The sequence below is a fragment of the Mustela erminea genome, chromosome 2, assembly GCF_009829155.1.
Source record: "Mustela erminea isolate mMusErm1 chromosome 2, mMusErm1.Pri, whole genome shotgun sequence".
In the NCBI taxonomy this organism is placed as follows: Eukaryota; Metazoa; Chordata; class Mammalia; order Carnivora; family Mustelidae; genus Mustela; species Mustela erminea.
The window spans coordinates 38,671,817-38,689,444 of record NC_045615.1 but is presented as its reverse complement, the minus strand read 5'-3'; the positions used below and the strand labels follow the sequence as shown (position 1 = coordinate 38,689,444).

The 17,628-nt window shown below is 33.3% G+C and overlaps 1 long non-coding RNA gene across 1 annotated transcript; it reads right to left on the bottom strand.

Annotated features, from left to right (window-relative positions):
* Positions 1–2,835: 2,835 nt before the first annotated feature.
* LOC116583099 lies at positions 2,836–16,970 on the bottom strand. Its single transcript, XR_004282609.1, has 5 exons — positions 16,925–16,970; positions 15,685–15,728; positions 13,441–13,509; positions 9,314–9,429; positions 2,836–3,024 (listed from the first exon to the last, which is right to left on the bottom strand). It is a non-coding gene; the product is annotated as an uncharacterized LOC116583099 (long non-coding RNA).
* Positions 16,971–17,628: the final 658 nt, after the last annotated feature.

The following is a 17,628-nucleotide window of genomic DNA, read 5'->3' as shown; positions in this document are numbered from 1 at the left end:
ATAAAAGGTTGCCCTCATAAATTATATCAGGGAATTTTCTTTCACTATTATATGGTCATTTTTAATTGAAACTACTTATTTTTGAAATATTTGTTAGAACTCACCACTGAACAAAAAAAATGAGCAGTAAGTTCTCATGATAATAAGATGTTGGCTACTGAGTTAATATTTTAATACTGAGATTATTAAAGTTTGCTGTTTTTATGAGTCACCTTAGTATTATTTTTTTCTTTTAATTTATCTATTTAAATTATCAAATATTGGCTTTTTGAGTGGTTCAGTGGGTTAAGCGTCTACCTTCAGCTCAGGTCATGATCCTGGGGTACTTGGATCACGTCCAGCATGGGGCTCCCTGCTAAGCAAGGAGCCTGCTTCTCCCTCTCCTGCTCCCCCTGCTTGTGCTCTCTCTCTCTCACTCTATGCACACACTTGTTCTCTCTCTCTCTCAAATAAATAAATAAAAACCTTTAAAAAATAAATTATCAAATATACTGACATAATTTTATGACCTCTTATTAGTTTTAATGACACAAGCTTCTAAAACATAAGCGTCTTACCATGCACCCCAAAAATGGTTATTTGTGTTTTTATTATCTTTTTCTTGATGTCCCAGCCCTGGTGTGCCTAATTTGGGATCTCTTTTCATTGATAAAAAAATATACTCTGATACCTGTTTACCCAAACCTTTTTCTGATTTTCTGTTACTAAAAACCAAAACTATTTCCTAATTTATTTCTGTCATTTACCTCTACTTTTATCATTGATTTATAAATATCCAAACTGCAAAGTGTTTGGACAGGTGACTATTTCTTATTCTGTCCCTACTGGATGCTATGGCTTTGAGAGAATAGCCTCTTTTAATACTCATATCAAAGGTAGTATTGATTGATAGTATGAGAAAGATAGGCTTTCATAGAGGTTATGTTGCAGAAGGTTAAATAGTCAAGAAGTACAGCCAGTATTTAGCGCCAAGTTTGCCTGAAAATAAACCTATACATATTCACAACTACACTGAATTTTCTTAAGAAATGCACAATGTAATTGTAATCTCTAAAGGTCCAAATAGAATTATTAAACTACTAGACCAAATAATTAACGCAGAACTAAATCCAAAAGTAAATTATGAGTTTTTTTAAAGCAGTAGATACAAAGTATCTGCAAAGTATAAAATAATTCATATTTTCCATGTTATAACTTACATTTAAGTATTTGTCTAAATACTGTGAAGAATGGTCCTGTACAATTTAGTGAAATCTTCCATACTTAATGTAACAGTATTCAGTTTCTGTAAAAAGTATAGTAATGTATAATATATTTAATAGTTTCATCATCATTACACTATGGGTAATTAAATGTATAGTGTGTCAATTCATAATTTAGAAAGGTAGATAATGTCAGTGCCATTTAGTGAAATTATTTGCTTGCCAAATGTTTAATGAGTAGAAGTCCCTAGATGCTTTTATATAATGTTAGGCATGGCAATTAATTCTTGCTTTCCATTGTTGTATCATTCTCAGATTTAGTAGACAAGAATCATAAAAGGAAGTAAGTAAGATTAAAGGAATGAAAGAATCACTGCATTTAATGAGCACACATGGTGCTCTGTCAGAACAGATTACCCCATGATGCTTGTGATTAATGCCTCTTGTTCTGTGAGCTTACAGTTCCAAGAACCAAGTAAGCATAACAGCAACAGTCGACAGAATTAGAAGTCTGCTTTAATTTCATATTTATCACCATCTTGTCATTTATGATCACAGTTCATCATATATGTGCTTTTGGCTGGAGTGATCAAAATTAAAATTTACTTCAATAGAAGTAGCTCAGTAGAGAACCAATGAGGCTATTCGGTGCGACAAATAATAAGGTGTACAAATTAGAATGAATTTGTTCCAGTTTGAATATAACAACATTACAAGAAGCTCATGGGATTCCCTTTCTTCAGTGCTATCATATATTTCCATTATGGGGAAATATGTATCATTAAGTCTATTGATAGTGATGTACAAATAATAAACTTTTTTATTGTACTTCCTCGTGATGGGATTTCATTGTAGTCTGATTCTAGAAAAGAGCCCTAGGTAAATGTCTCTTTGCAAAGGTGTTATGAAGACTGAATATTTACTGCAAAGCCACACACAGTAAAAATGCAACTAAATAATGAAGAAACATGATCAATCATATCATAGCAGTGTATCAAATTCAGAGCCTAGGGGAGATTACAAAACATATATATATAAAGTGGTGCTTTCACTCCATGTTCTTAATAAATATAGTTGTTTATTTTGAAACCATTTTTGACCAAGAATTAAAGCTCTATTCCATTGCAATCAGGCAGGGGTTGTCCATGTCTCCAGAATAATCATCTACAGTGTTCCCTAATCATTAACTGTGATCTATAATTTCTGCCCTCCATCTATGCTACCTTTATCTGTCACCTCTATAAAACTATATAAAATTGCTCCAGCTCCAACTGCCTCACCTTACTCTACATTCTTATTGCATTCATAACCCCTTGATCTCCATTTGCTTCACACATTCTAGCTTTTATTCCACCCAATAATAAGCTCTGGGGGTCAGGGAATATTATATACTCTATTTTCTCTCCACAGCATCTAGGACAGTGATGAATATCTCATAAATGCTCATACATTCTTATTGAATTTATTTTTTTACTCTTGTAAAATTTTAAGAAGCCTCAAAATATTACACTCTTCTTTTCTACCCAAGTTCTGAACTAATTGATAAATGAAAGACATCATATTTAGAACAAAATCTTAACTATATTACCAATGAAAGAGAAATCTTAGGATGTGGCTTGAGTATTGGGACAAAATGAATTTCCTAATTCTGATTGTACTCCATCATTAGACTGATTAGTCATGCATAAGTCAGCTTCTTCTTCTCTTTTTCTTCTTGGGACTCTGCACTCAAGATGTCTGCTCTCTCATCTTTTTTTTTTTTTTTAATAAACCATAAAGCATAGAAAGGCAGCACAGAAGGATGCTTCTTCTGTGCAGATTCCTAGATGCAAAAAAGACAAAGAGATTTAGCTGTTCATGACCAATTCCTCTTTTCAACCTCACCAGTCAGCTAATAGATGAAAGACTGACAAGGTAGAGAGAGGCCAGGAATTTTATTTTAATAAGTAACATTCCACATGGAAGGACTATTGAATAAAAGCTCTTCCCCAATACTGTTACCAAAGCAAACAGAATAATGTGTTTATACAAACTTTAGTGATTCCAGATTATTGTGAAACAGTTTGTAGATTTTTTAATTCAAGGAAATATCCTGGGTAGATTTCAGTAATCAAAGACACTTGGTTCCCAGACAATTCAATAGAACAAATCTAAAATCTATAGGAATCTCAAATGGGTTTGTTCACCTTATTCAAGAATAATATTAGGAACATGCTGAACTCCACAAGGAACATGTGATATGTATTTCTGAAAACAGTATTATGTGTGTAATTAACAAGGCATGTAGTCTGAGCAAAATCTCTATATCAACAAGAAAAACAATTACACTGATATCAGTGATGGATAAAAGTAGTCAAATACAGGGCCCCTGGGTGGCTCAGTGGCTTAATGCCTCTGCCTTTGGCTCAGGTCATGATCCCAGGGTCCTGGGATCGAGCCCTGCATCATCATCATCATCATCATCATCATCATCATCATCATCATCACCAGGCTCTCTGCTCAGCAGGGAGCCTGCTTCCTCCTCTCTCTCTGCCTGCCTCTCTGCCTACTTGTGATTTCTGTCTATCAAATAAATAAATAAAATCTTAAAAAAAAAGAAAAAAAAAGTAGTCAAATACCATATTCAGATTCTTCTGTAATTCAGTAATATAAAGTTTGAATGTGTGAAAGAAACTTAGCTGTCAGTAGAGAAAAATTTTCACTCAAACTATAACAGGAAAGTTGGTTGAATTATTCAATAATTATCTTTGTCATTTAGAGTATTCTTAAATTATTGTTTTATTGACAGACACCCAAAGAATTAAGAGAAACAATAGCAGCTGTTAATAGTTACTAAGAAAACAAACAAACCTTCTGCAAGTCTAAAAAGGTAGCATATTGGTTCCCCTTGTCCTAATAGAAGTTTAAATATTTTCTGAGAGTCTAACACTGGCATGATATTTTTGAGTGTGTAGCATTTTGAAGCCTTAACATGTAGCTTTTAGAAATGTCCCTTTTTGGGAAGTGCTTTTTGCTTGTCGGTACCTTATCAATTAGTATTCTTTGACATTATACAGCCTTAGTTTCCTTTTGAATAATGCTAGCTTTTTTGTTAATGTACACAGATTCACTGAGTCACTTTGCTCCCCAAATGACCATTATACAGAATCTAGTCTCAGAAGAGAATTAAACTCATTTGTTCTGGTCTGAAAGCAAAGAAAAATGGAATATATTTTTGTACCATATAATCTTCCATTATAGGTTTTCTGAATAAATTGTGCACTTGAATTAGGTTATTACTGTAGTTATGTGTGTCACAGAAAATGAATGATTAAATGAATTAGTGAATGTATAAATGGACATCTCTTGTGTTTTGCAAATCATCCTTTTGAATGACAGGCTAAGTGAGAACATTTAGAAGTGCCACATATATCAATTCCTGGTACCCATCATCAATCAAGGCATATTTTTTACCTCATCACTGTTTTTTTATAATGCTAATATTCTAGACTCACCAGTGGAAATAAATTCTGGCTCTCCTCTGCTATTTATACAAACAATTCCTAAATCTACATGTATAGCTACATTCAATCTTCTGAACTCCAGATGTATATTTCAACTATCTAATGAAAATGTATACTTCTATACTTCTATTGGTGTCACATATATAAAAATATCTATAGTTGTATACCCCAAGAATATTTCATACATGGAATAGCTATCCTTTAACTCATTTTTTCCACCCTAATCTTCTTCTCATGTTTCCTACCTCATCAAATGGCATTATTAACCCAGCTAAACAAGAAAACTAAACACAATACTTCTAGCCCTTCTCTTTCTCCATTCCCTACATCAAATTAATTGCTTCTCTCCTAATAGAGTGGAGAAGTGAATGGACTTGAGAATCAGACCCTGGATTTAAATCCCTATTCCTCTCTTGGTGTTATGTGACCTTGAGCCTCTTTGAGTCTTAGATTCTTTATTTTTAAATTCCTTTAAGACATAATTTTAAAATTTCTCATTTAAAAATATCTACCTCAGTCAAAGAAGAAGTAAATAGATGTTCTACATTCATGTATAGCAAGACTCAATATTGTCAAAATGTCAGTTCTTCCTTATTTAGTCCATAGATTCAATGTAATCTTGATCAAAATCCCTGTTGGAGAGGCTAAAGACCCAGAATAGCAAATGCACTAGGTTTCAAAAGGACTTAGTAGCTAAGTAAGTTTAGTAACCTCCCATTGGCCAAAGAAGAGAAAATTTTACAATTTAAAAATTAAATAGGAGGAACACAGAGGGTATTTAAGGCAGTAAAAATACTATGTATGATACTATGGTGATAGATGCATGCCATTATACATTTATCCAAACCCCTGAAATGTATAGCACTAAGAATGAATGTTGATGTAAATTTTGGATTTGGGTGATAATAATGTTGCAGGTTCATCAGTTGTAGAAAATGCACCACAATGGTGGGGAATGTTGGTAATGAGAATGGTTATGCATGTGAGAACAGGAAGTAATCTCTGTATCTTCCCCTCAGTTTTGCTGAGAATTTCAAGCTCTTCTTAAAAAATTGTCTTAATTAAAAAAATCTAATTCATAGAAATTTGGGAGGAATAAATGCCATCATGCATGGCTTAATAATAGTAGAATATTCTTCTACCTACTATTAATATTATTAAATATGTTTCAAACCCTTCTACTCATTCTGTTATTTCTACCTTTCCCATAGTTTATTCCAACTCATGTTTTACTGGAACACTACAGTTACTTAGTACTCTGATCCTATTTTCACTCTCGAATGCTCCCATCTATTATGCTCTGTGATTTCCCTTACGTTCAGGGCTTTACATGTTATTTTCCTTTCTCTGCCTTAATCCATCTTCTCTTCTCATCCTAACCTTTCTAGCACTTACTTATATTTTGGTTTATAAATTAAATGTCAGTTTCTCTAAAAATTCTTCTCTGACTCACAACCTTCTCCAATAGAAGCTATTTCATACCGTTTATCATTAAATATGTTCTACAACTTTTTCTTTCTGCCTTCTTTTTTATACTCATCATCAGATGGTAAGATTCTTGAGTTCTAGAACCATATATTCCAGGTTAACTATGATATTCTCGGTGCTTAGTCTAATGATCTTTACATAGGTACTCAACAAGTAGGTTTTTTTTAAATAAATTAATTCCTAATCTATCCATTTTTTAGAAGATTTTGTTTATTTATTTGAAAGAGAGTAAGCAAGAGAGAAAAAGAGAATGAGCAGGGGGGAAAGGCTGAGGGAGAGGGAGAAGCAGGCTTTCCCCAGGGCTCAACGCAGGACTCCTAGATCATGACCTAGGCTGAAGGCAGACACTCAACTGACTGAGCCACCTTGGCACCCCCAATCTATCCATTTTTGCTAAGCCATTAGTAAGTGACAGTAGATTCTGGCTATAGTTTCCATAAATCCTGGCATCTTGATTCTGCTCCTTAGAGGCTATTAGAAGTTTTCTGTTTACTAATTTTGTTTTTATTAATAGAATTCCATGATAATCAAGTACAGACCTTTGATATATTGTTTCCCAATTCTATTCTATTTGTTACAATGTAATGGTTCTTTATAAATATTAGAATTTACCAATACTTTCCCAGTAACTGCTATTAATATCTATAAAAATTCTTCTTTAGTTTTCAGGAAAATATCTCTGCTGAAATACACTCCCATTTGTGTTTGGAGAGGTTTAGTAGGTGATATAGAATGTAGTGAAAATATGTAACTTCAGAACACTACATGTTGAGATTGCAAGCCTCCCATAGTACTTAAGAGATCACATTTTCCTAAAATATACAGTACAATGAGAGAATTCAATACTTCTGACTTCCATTTGGGAAACATGACAAACAAAGGTCATCAATCTGTTCTCAAAAATAGCTTGATGTTTAGACTCAAAACCTGTGAAAATATATCTTTTTTGTGGTGATCTAATATGGCTCTGAAAGTTCCCATTAGTCAAGGTGCAAGGTTAAGGAAATGAATCTGCATCCACTGGTTGAGAAAAATAAGTGAGGAGACAACTGGGAAGAGTTATAAAATTTCTCCTTTTTGTTATTTTCAAATAACAAATGTCTTTTAGTTCAAGCTGATTCCACTCCTAATGCCTGATTCTTCAGCCTGCAGTTCTATCTCACTTTATTTAATGATTACCTCCTTGAATGCAATCACTGCTAGATTCATCCGTCCCATTTCCCCTTTTATTGATCTCATACTTCAGACCTGCTTTTTTATTTACTTTCCCATATGCCTAACTCTAGGGGAACAACTCCTGTAGGTGTTAAAAGTTTAATTTTTTCTATTATGAGGAATTCAACTTGTAAGAGAGCACTATGTTCCTCTTAAGAACATTTTCTTTATTTTCCTTCCTCAGGATGTACATAAAAATGACACAAATTATTCCCTATATGTTCTCCAAAGTGTTTCCTTGAAACACTAACCCCTGCGTTGTTAATGCGGTCAAACACATTTAGTAAATACATTTTAAAGGCTGCATATCTCTTTATTGTAAGATTTCTCAGAGGTTTTAATAAATTAATGTGAATTGTGACTTTCTAAAACAACATAATGTATGTGATATTTCTCAAATTTATTTGCTACTTTGTTTCACATATTTTCTCTGAACCGTTCGTGGAACTTTTCATAGAAAAGACTACACTAGGGACACCTGGGTGGCTCAATGGATGGCTCAGTGAGTTAAGCCTCTGCTTTTGGCTCAGATCATGATCTCAGGGTCCTGGGATCTATCCCTGTATCAGGCTCTCTGCTTGGCAGGGAGACTGCTTCCTCCTCTCACTCTCTCTGCCTATTTGTGATCTCTGTCAAATAAGTAAATTAAATTGTAAAAAAAAAAAAACAAAAACAAAACGAAAGAAAGGAAAAGAAAAGAAAAGACTACATTAAATTTTCTGGCATCCATACAATAACTTTTAATTATTACTCAGTTTTTAATTAAATAAGACAAAAACTTTAGTAAATTACTGTACCAGTAGTACTTGCCCAAGGGCTTTATTCAATTAAGGCCAATTCATTTTTCATTTGAATTTTTAAAAATTCATATTAAAACTTGATACATAGAAATGAGTTTCCTGATTTCATTTATTGTAATATGTTGCTCCAAAGAGTGAATCCTATGCTAAAAGCCAAAAAACAAAAACAAAAACAAAACTAACTTTTCCACACGATCCATATTATTTATGGCCTTCAGTCAGAAAGGAAAGGAGATCTACATTTAATTCTACTCATCTTTAATTCATTGATTGAGCCAATTCAACAATGACTACTATATAGCAATTAGTTCAATAAAAGTTGAAAATACAATAATGAAAGAAGAAACTATTCTCATGGAACTTTGGGCCAGTTAAAATACAAGACTTTGTTAGACAAGGCAGTATTTCAGCTAATACCTGAGGAACAAGTAGACAAGTAGACAAGAGATAGCTTTCAGTACTTGCATCTAGGGGCTACTAATAGCTCTGCTCTTCTGAAGGGAACAGTGTGAGGAAAAGAACAGTGTGAGGAAGGGAACAGTGTGAGGAAAAGAGGACATTCTTAGTACATGGTTCCTATTATATGCTGCAGCTTTAGTCTCTTTCAAAGTCAGCATTTTAACTTGATCTCATACTTTCCTGATATCTTTTTTACGAAAAGTAAGAGCTATGCTTAGTGGATTGATTCTTCAGTGTAGTAATGACTCTTTAAGAACAAGACTCTTGCTCATGTATACACTCACAATATTGTAGAGGAGAGCTATGTGAGGGGATGAACAGCAGCTCTAGTTTTGTAATACCAAATATGATGGAAAATGGAGCACAAAACTTGGAAGAGAGAAAAAATTCGATGAGTTAGTGAAGGTAGATTGGTAAAAGAGATAATAAGTTTTAGGAAGAAATCATATTTTTTCATTACATACCATAAAAAGTATGAACTCTTACTATTCAGTGATAATGAAAACTGGAAAACACATGTATACTGAGTATTATCTTGAGCAAAAGGGAAAGATACATCAATAGAATTTTAAGTATAAAAGATTTCTTCAGTTTGAAAGCAAAAGATAAAGGCAAGTACTTAAATCTAAGTGATGCCAGAACTCACAGAGCAAGTGCATAGTCTTCCCATCTGGAAATCTTTCTTGTCATTTCTTTATCACACTTGCCTAAGATTTTCTCTTTTCTCTAACATAAGCAAAGCTCCATTGAAGTTTTCTAAACCTAGGGGGAAAAAAAAAGGATTAAGGAAACTAATTTACTGAACCAAATGGCAGGGTTTTCTGAACTTCTTGAAAGGCATGTCATTGAAATGTAGAAGGATGATCTGAGGTTTGCAAAAGAAAAAGAAAAGAGAAGGTATTAAAAGAATTGTTTTTCTGAAAAGCTTTGTAGATGTGGACTGGAATAGGATGGAAATAATTGCTAACTTATACAGCTATTCCTGTGAACCAAATAGTGTTCTCGGTACTGCATATATTCAATGCTTTAATCTTCTAAATGACTCTAAGAGATAGATTCTATTATTGTCCTCACTTTAAGAATAAGGTATTCCGACACAGCGGTGTTAATGCCTTGCTCCAGGTGACATAGCTAGTAAGTGACACAGAACATTTGAACTCCCTGGATTCAGCCTCTAGAATCTACAACCTTAATATTGATGCTAAACAAATTATTAATGTTAAATGAAAATATTTTTGTGTGTTGAATACATTTTATAAAATCAGATATTTATTATTTTTCTAAAGAAAGAATGTAAGTGTGTAAAGAATATTTCCCATCCAAAACATTTAGGTCATCTCATCTGTCATAACTCCTATTCAAGGTCAGGCTTGAAAGTATCAGTCTGACCATCAGCTGGTTATTATAAAGACTCTATAAGAAGCAGATCAAGCAGGTTTTCATTTCTTATGATGGATATATGAATGTTCTATATATGGATTTATTCATTCTATACCTCATTTTTAAAATTCTAACTGTAAGCCAAGATTAAAATAAATGCTAATTAAAGCAGAGAAAAATTGAATTAAATGTTCACTATGTAAAATGAAATCAATATTAAGTTAATGTATAATATGCAAGCTGTAAGATTCTATCTACTTGTAAGAGAAGAGCCTACAAATGTTGTTTCAAGATTTCTGTCTGTCTGCAAACACACACACACAGACATGAAAATAGTAAATTTGTCAGAAGAATCATTGTTAGCCCAAAAAACATAAGTATATTTCTCCTCTGGAATCTTACAAAGTAGTAAGTATGGTTCAGATACTAAAGGAATAACAGTATCTACCACTTCCTTTATTAAATAAACAACAGGCTCTGTATAGTGTTGTTATTGTTTTATAATGCCCTTTCTTGTAAACTGACAACACTATCCCAAAGCAGAATAATTTTATATGGTACCAGAATAATAGAATCCAGGCACATTATTTAGTGATGTTATAGATTAACAGTTAAACATAAAATACTTTATGAATGAGAACAAAATATGTATTAGCATATATAAATATAAACACACACATATGTAGTGAAACAACAGATACTCTTAATGTCTAAGAAGTCCTCTGAAATTTTCATTGTATTCTGAGTTCATTTAGTATTTAAAAGTTGGCCAGGAAGTATTCGATTAATTTCCCAACCCACAAATGTCTTATGACCTATGGATTAAAAATAATAACTTTAAGCAAATTTGAATCTCACACAATACTTGTTATTTTTCAAAATAAAACCCGATAGATATTGAACAGAAGTAAATTTTAATTTGCATTTCCTAAAATAGAAGATGTGACATAAATATTATATTTTAATGATTAAAGAGAAACACTTTCTTTCACAGTTTAACAGAAGTCTGGATTCTGGGGAAAAGTTATTATTACCTTACATAGATGCAGAAGGCTGAAAAGAATCTGACAAGACACTGTATGTGATTGTTCAAACTTCAGATGAAGGTGAGCCAAGGGAACAAATAGGAGTCTGCACTGTAAGGACCTATTTAGAAACTGTCCCTGCTCCCCTTCCCCCAGGGGATTTACTTGGAGACAAGTCCCGGAAACCAGCTTCGGGTAACAAAGCCCAGATACAAAGGTGGGTCAGGCCAGGTGGAGACCTCCTATCAGTGGGGGGATGCATACTGTCTCCCTGGTTACCAAGGAGTATGGGCCCTGCCTTTTGGGAGCCTTTTGGGCACCAATCCCAATCAAGGTGTAATAGGCTGGTTCAAATGTCTTCTAGGGTAAACTGTAACTCAGTTGGTCACCTAGCATCACTGTAGAGTTTCCTGTGTTTGTTACAACTCATTGGCCACCTGTGTGTGGCCAGGCCCGACCGCATGGGCTTTGTCCTTAAAAGCTAGTCTATGAAACAGAGAAGGGTCACCCTCTCTTGTAAGAGGTGCGGCCCCGAATGTTCGGTTAGATTCTTGATGCTTGGTGTGAAACAAAGCTTTGCTTGACCTTCACTTTGTATCAGTCTCGCTCCTTTAATCATGGATCCATTATTGGGGCATAACATGCACCAGTCTGACTCAGAAAATCGTTTTTAGTTCACTAGTCTAACACTAGGACAAATGAACAGTGAAACCTTAAGGTTTTAGGTTATTGACCGAAGCCCCCAAATATTTTATCTTCAAAATTAAAAATCTCAAAAGAACCTTGTTAATGTGTAACTTTAAACAGTGTGATTTCTTTGTAAACTCTCAAAAATAAATGAAGTTTAAAAATACACCATATATTTTAGTTGTGGGAATAGTTAGTTCATAGCAGCACAGGTAAAAGGATATATTTGCAAAACAAAGTAAAACAAAAACAAAAAACAATAAAAAAAAGATACATTTGCATTTTACAAATGATACCCATCCAAGAAAGACCAACTCATGGCATCCTGGCTAACTATGAAGTACTTTTTAGAGCTGGTACATGGTGGGGAACCAAAAATATGCTTCTAGAACTAATTAATTAATTAGTGAAGGAGGGTTACATAGAAAATGCCAATTGCTGTCTAGGAGTAGGAAAAAAATGTGTTTCCATAAAAGAACAGATAGAAATGAACCACATCTACCTTGATTTCTTTTAATAGAAAAATAAACTATATCTGTATATTTTTCTAGTAATCAAAAAATTCATAATTGGGAGTGCCTGGGTGACTCAGTGGGTTAAGCCACTGCCTTTGGTACAGGTCATGATTTCAGGGTCCTGAGTTTGAGCCCCTCATCAGGCTCTCTGCTAAGGAGGGAGCCTGCTTCCCTCTCTCTCTCTCTCTGCCTGCTGCTCTGCCTACTTATGATTTCTTTCTCTCTGTCAAATTTAAAAAAAATAAAATCTTTTTTAAAAATTCATAATTAATAGGTATTGAAATGGCAAATATATTTTTAACTTAATGAAAGAGGAACAGGGGCGCCTAGGTGGCTCAGTTGGTTAAGCAACTGCCTTCAGCTCAGGTCACGGTCCCGGAGTCCCGGGATCGAGTCCCCTATCGGGCTCCCAGCTCCATGGGGAGTCGGCTTCTCCCTCTGACCATCTTGCCTCTCATGCTCTCTCTCATGTTTTTCTCTCAAATAAATAAATAAAATCTTTAAAAAAAAAAGAGGAACAATCTTAGATAAAGTGCACAAAAATATAAAACTGAAATGTTCATTGCTGAATGTTTTGAAATTATTTTATGAATTTTGTGCTTTTATACTTTCATCTTAAACCACCAGCTAATGACTGACTCAGCTAAGATATTGTATATAACTCTGATAAATTCTATCATTACTCTTCCTTCCTTTATCTTTTACCTCCATAACTCAGCATAAAAGTAAATAATTTATTATTGATATTGTACACTATGAAAATGCTAGAAATAAATGTTAAATAAATACAGAAGGATTAATACAGAAATGGTTAGAATGCAATTTTGTAAGGGATTTGAAACAACATTTGAGAGGGCTAGAAAGTATCACTGTTTACAAAAAGATTATGACACTCACACATTTCTTTCTCTTATAGATAGAAACTATAGCACTTCATCTTGTAAGTAAGAATTTATTATTTACAGGAAAGAACACTGTAATAAAAGTATTCCTTTTTTTCCCAGTGGAATTGTAAAATTAATGAAAGTTGTTTATCATTTGTTTCATGCATAAATATCAAAACTAAAGCCTGAAAATAAAATTTGTAAAAGCAATATTTTAAATTATGCTGGCAATTCAAAATTTCTCTCAATGTTGTTAGAAGAATGTAAATGATGTTTACTTACTTTTTACTGTGCTTACAACTCCTCATTTTTTTTCATGCCTTTTCAATGTTTTGCATTTCTTAAAAATACCTAAATCAAAAGGAAAGATATGCCTTTAAAATGAATTTACTCAAAATAAAGTAGTCTAGTTTTCTTTTGATTTTTGAAAATGCCATTCCCATGCACTTTGAAGTTTAGAAATTAATCTCTACCAGTTATGAGCATATAACCAACTGCTGATTATTCATTCTGATTAATCAATTTACTTTATCTAACTATGATTTATTTCTAAAAGCCTGTAGATATACACATTTCACTTAAAATTAGATTGTTATTTTATCTTTCTCTAAAGTAGGCATAGGTCAAGCCAAACTGTATTTTCCTTCAAAATAGAAAAAAATTAAATACTATTTGTAAGTATAACTTTGATGGGTTTATGTCCATATTCATGAATTTGACTACTAAATTAGGTAAATAATAATGTAATAGTTGACTTGAGTAATAAGGAGAGTGTTTATATACAATGGACACCCTCTCCATTATGCAGATGAAAAATGATTCTCTTCGCATTTGTCATTTACTAAATTTTTAAGACACTTTGTCTGTTTTCCACATTTATTTAGGAGGTTTTCAAAAGACCAGTCAGTGAATAGAGTAAAAATTGCTGCTGAAAATGAATTAGCACCATCTCTGAAAGAGTCAGATCTCACATAGGTGCCAAATGAAAGGCGTGATGACCCTCATAAACACCTTGTGTGAGTTAATAAGAGTGAAGGTTCATTTCCATAATGACTCCACATTTGCATCTGTTGCATACCACTTGGGGTGCACCATAATATAGGTTGTGCATGGTACAGGTTGACAAAAGTCAACTGTGAATCAGGCAGCCTGTGATACTCATCACCTCGGTAATAAAAATGACCATGCAGACTTTATATCTGGCCCAGTGCCCAAGTAAGAGCCATTAAATTGGCTTAACAACAACACAGCCTTTGAAGCACACCATCTGCTAGTCCTCTTTGCTACTACTTCCTCCTCCTTGTAACTACATAAACATTAATATACCATAAAGTATATACTTCCAGACGACCCACCTAGGACAAGGTGAAAAAGCAGATTCCTTTACTGATTTCTACTTTTATGGATACCCTCTGAGCAAAAAGAATAAAATAGCATAGGACAAGTTTGATTATACAGAATAGAAAAGAAAAATGATAAAAATGTGAGAAGAAATAATATGTATTTGAAGGTTCTGCTGAAATGAAAAATACAGATTGCAGCCTAGAAATCCAGCGGTCATATTCTTCAAACACAACCACAGACTCAAAGTATAAAGTTGAAGAGAAAAGTTTCATCTATTAGATATTGCTATACCGACAAGGAAAACTACCCCTTCAATCATCAACAAAGCCCAAATTATTTCACTGCCTTTGTCAACAGCAAATGTGAAACTGGTGGGAAAGATGATGGGGGGGAAGAATATCCAGAAGAGGATGGAATGGAGAAAGTAGTGGATGGAAATAGTATCATTGATAATGCCCTGGTATATATCTGAGAGCCTGCAAAAGAAAGGGATCCATTAACTATGAGGCAGATTGAATGATCCATCTCAAGTCCTTCCCTAAAGGCTCAACCACTACACTTTTTTATGCAGAGACCTCATTTTATTTTATGACTTTAACTTCTATTTTATATCCAGTGGTGTTCATATCTATAAGTTCAGTCCTGTTATCCTTTCCAAACTCAAGCAATTATTTTCAACTATCTCTTAGACTCTTTCATTCAGATGGCATCCTGCCTTTTGAAACCCAACATTAACCAAAGTTGTTTTGTTTTGTTTTTCTGAATAAGGAAGACTTACAAAATTTCTTTGAAATCTTTCACCTGTCCTACCATTTTTTTTTTAATTTTAATGCCACTAGTGCTGTACTCTACTTCTTCAAGACTCAATTCCTGAAATAATCAATTTCATGGTCTCTCAAACTAAATTCTCTCTACCTTGGTTCAGTGTTCTCCTGTCAGACTAAACTGACTCAAATATTGTTCCCTGATTTACTGGTTTTGTGAAAGCAAATTTCCAACCATGTTAAATGTATTATTTCTTTGCTTGACTTCATTTAAGTTTTAGCTAGTATCTATTGAGGACAGACACTGAGTTAAGTACTTGACAAGGATTGTCTCCTTTATCAGCCAGAATGTGGCAGGTGGTGTAATGTTTCTATTTTAATAATATGGAAACTGAGGTTTACAGAGTAAATAACTTACCCATAGTGGGTCATAGCTAGTAAGAGTAAGGTACGAATTCAAATCTGTATAAAAAAGAAATAATTATGTGATGGAAAGATGTATTAGTTAATGCTACAGTGGTTATCATATTTTGGCATATAAATACATCAAATCAACATGTACACCTTAAACTTATACAATGTTATATGCAATTATATTTCAATTAAAAAGTAAAAAAAAATTAACTCACATCATAAAAAAGCCATATCAATCAGACTTCAAGGTTGGTACTCTTTAATGACTCTGCTACGTTGCTTCCACACCACTTACATAACTTCTTCCTAATGTCAACACATTTTCTTTTCATTGAGTCTCTCTTTCCCACCTATGTCTACACACACACACACACACACACACACACACACACATTTCTTTATGCCATTTTCTTTGCATAAAACACCTTCCTTACCCTTCATATTCCTTATTTAAATAAGACAGGACAAAGTTCAAGTCATTTGCATGTTCTCTTTCATGCAGGTTTTCATAAATATTTATCATGATTAATTTCCCTATGCTTTTAACTCTTATACAACCCAATGTTTATCATGGAAATTTTTATACAGTTTGCCTGTATCATTCATTATTTTTTCTTGTATTCTTATCTCTGCAACTCATATAGATCTTCTTCAAAGCACGGAACTTGTGGTTCTCTATAATATACTATATAAAAGCAAGTTATCATTATTATTTCAGTCATTGGACTTCTGTATACTTTGCTTATACTAGCATACTGATGTATAATAGGTACTTATTGGGATTCATGCCAATTTATTAATGGCAAGGGCTGAAACTTAAACAGATTTTAGATTTCCCAATACAGAATGAAACTATTGCTTAAAACCAACTATAAGTCTTTGGAACTAGAATTCGGGTAAAGGAAAGTTTTTTGTCCTCTATAATTTGAAGGGCAAACATTTAGTCCTATTTAAATGCAAAAGGAGCAGCTGGATTTGTTATAAATAGCAATGAAATAATTCAAAATGTGTAGCCACTGAAAAAACTTAATATTGCTGTTCAGTGGATAAAACCACTAGTAGTCACAGGAAAATGATGAAGATAATGAAGATATAAGAATAAATGCAATAAAATTATTCAGTTTCAAGCTTCTCCAAAAAAAAATTATAAAGGTAATTTTGAGTAAAAAAAAAAGAGCATATTTTAGTTTAGACAAAGAAAGAAGTTTGAAGTTGTCAGAAATATAATAGTAGTGAAACTTTACCAACACTGGATGATTAGCCATCAGAAATGTAGTAGGACAGACTCCTAAGAAGAAGCACAAATTAATAAATTCTAACCCCATTTCCAAATGTTTCTTTCTTAATTCTAGATTTATATGTTCTTGAGTGTCTGAAAATGTAAATGGGTGATGCCAGTGTTGCATAACACATAGCAGAAATTCTCAACCCTGGATACATATTAGATTCCCTTAGAGAAAACTTAGAAATATCGGTGCTTAAGTGCAACTATAAACTAATTAAATCAGAATCTCTAGGGATAGGATATAGCTGATCATATTATTTTAATGCTGACCAGGTGACTCCAGTGTGCACCTAGGATTAGGAGTAGGCCATAGACATGGCCTGAGACTTATGGGAGGTTTACAATTACTAACTGGTTGTATAAGTTATATAAAAACTCAAATATTTCTAATAAAAAATCTTTGATCAGAGACATATCATAATAATGACATAAGTAACTATAAATCAGGTAAAACAAGCAAAAGTCAAGAAAACTGTGTTTTAGTTATCACTTTTCTATAAACTTTTTGTGGTGCTCTGGTCCACTAAATCACTTTTTATTTCTGAGCCTCATTTCTCAGTTTATTCTCATTTGTGACTCTAGAAATTGGCCAGTGGGACTGAGATTTCCTTTAACTAACCTTAAAGCTGCTAAATATTGCATAAAAAAATACCATTTATCTGT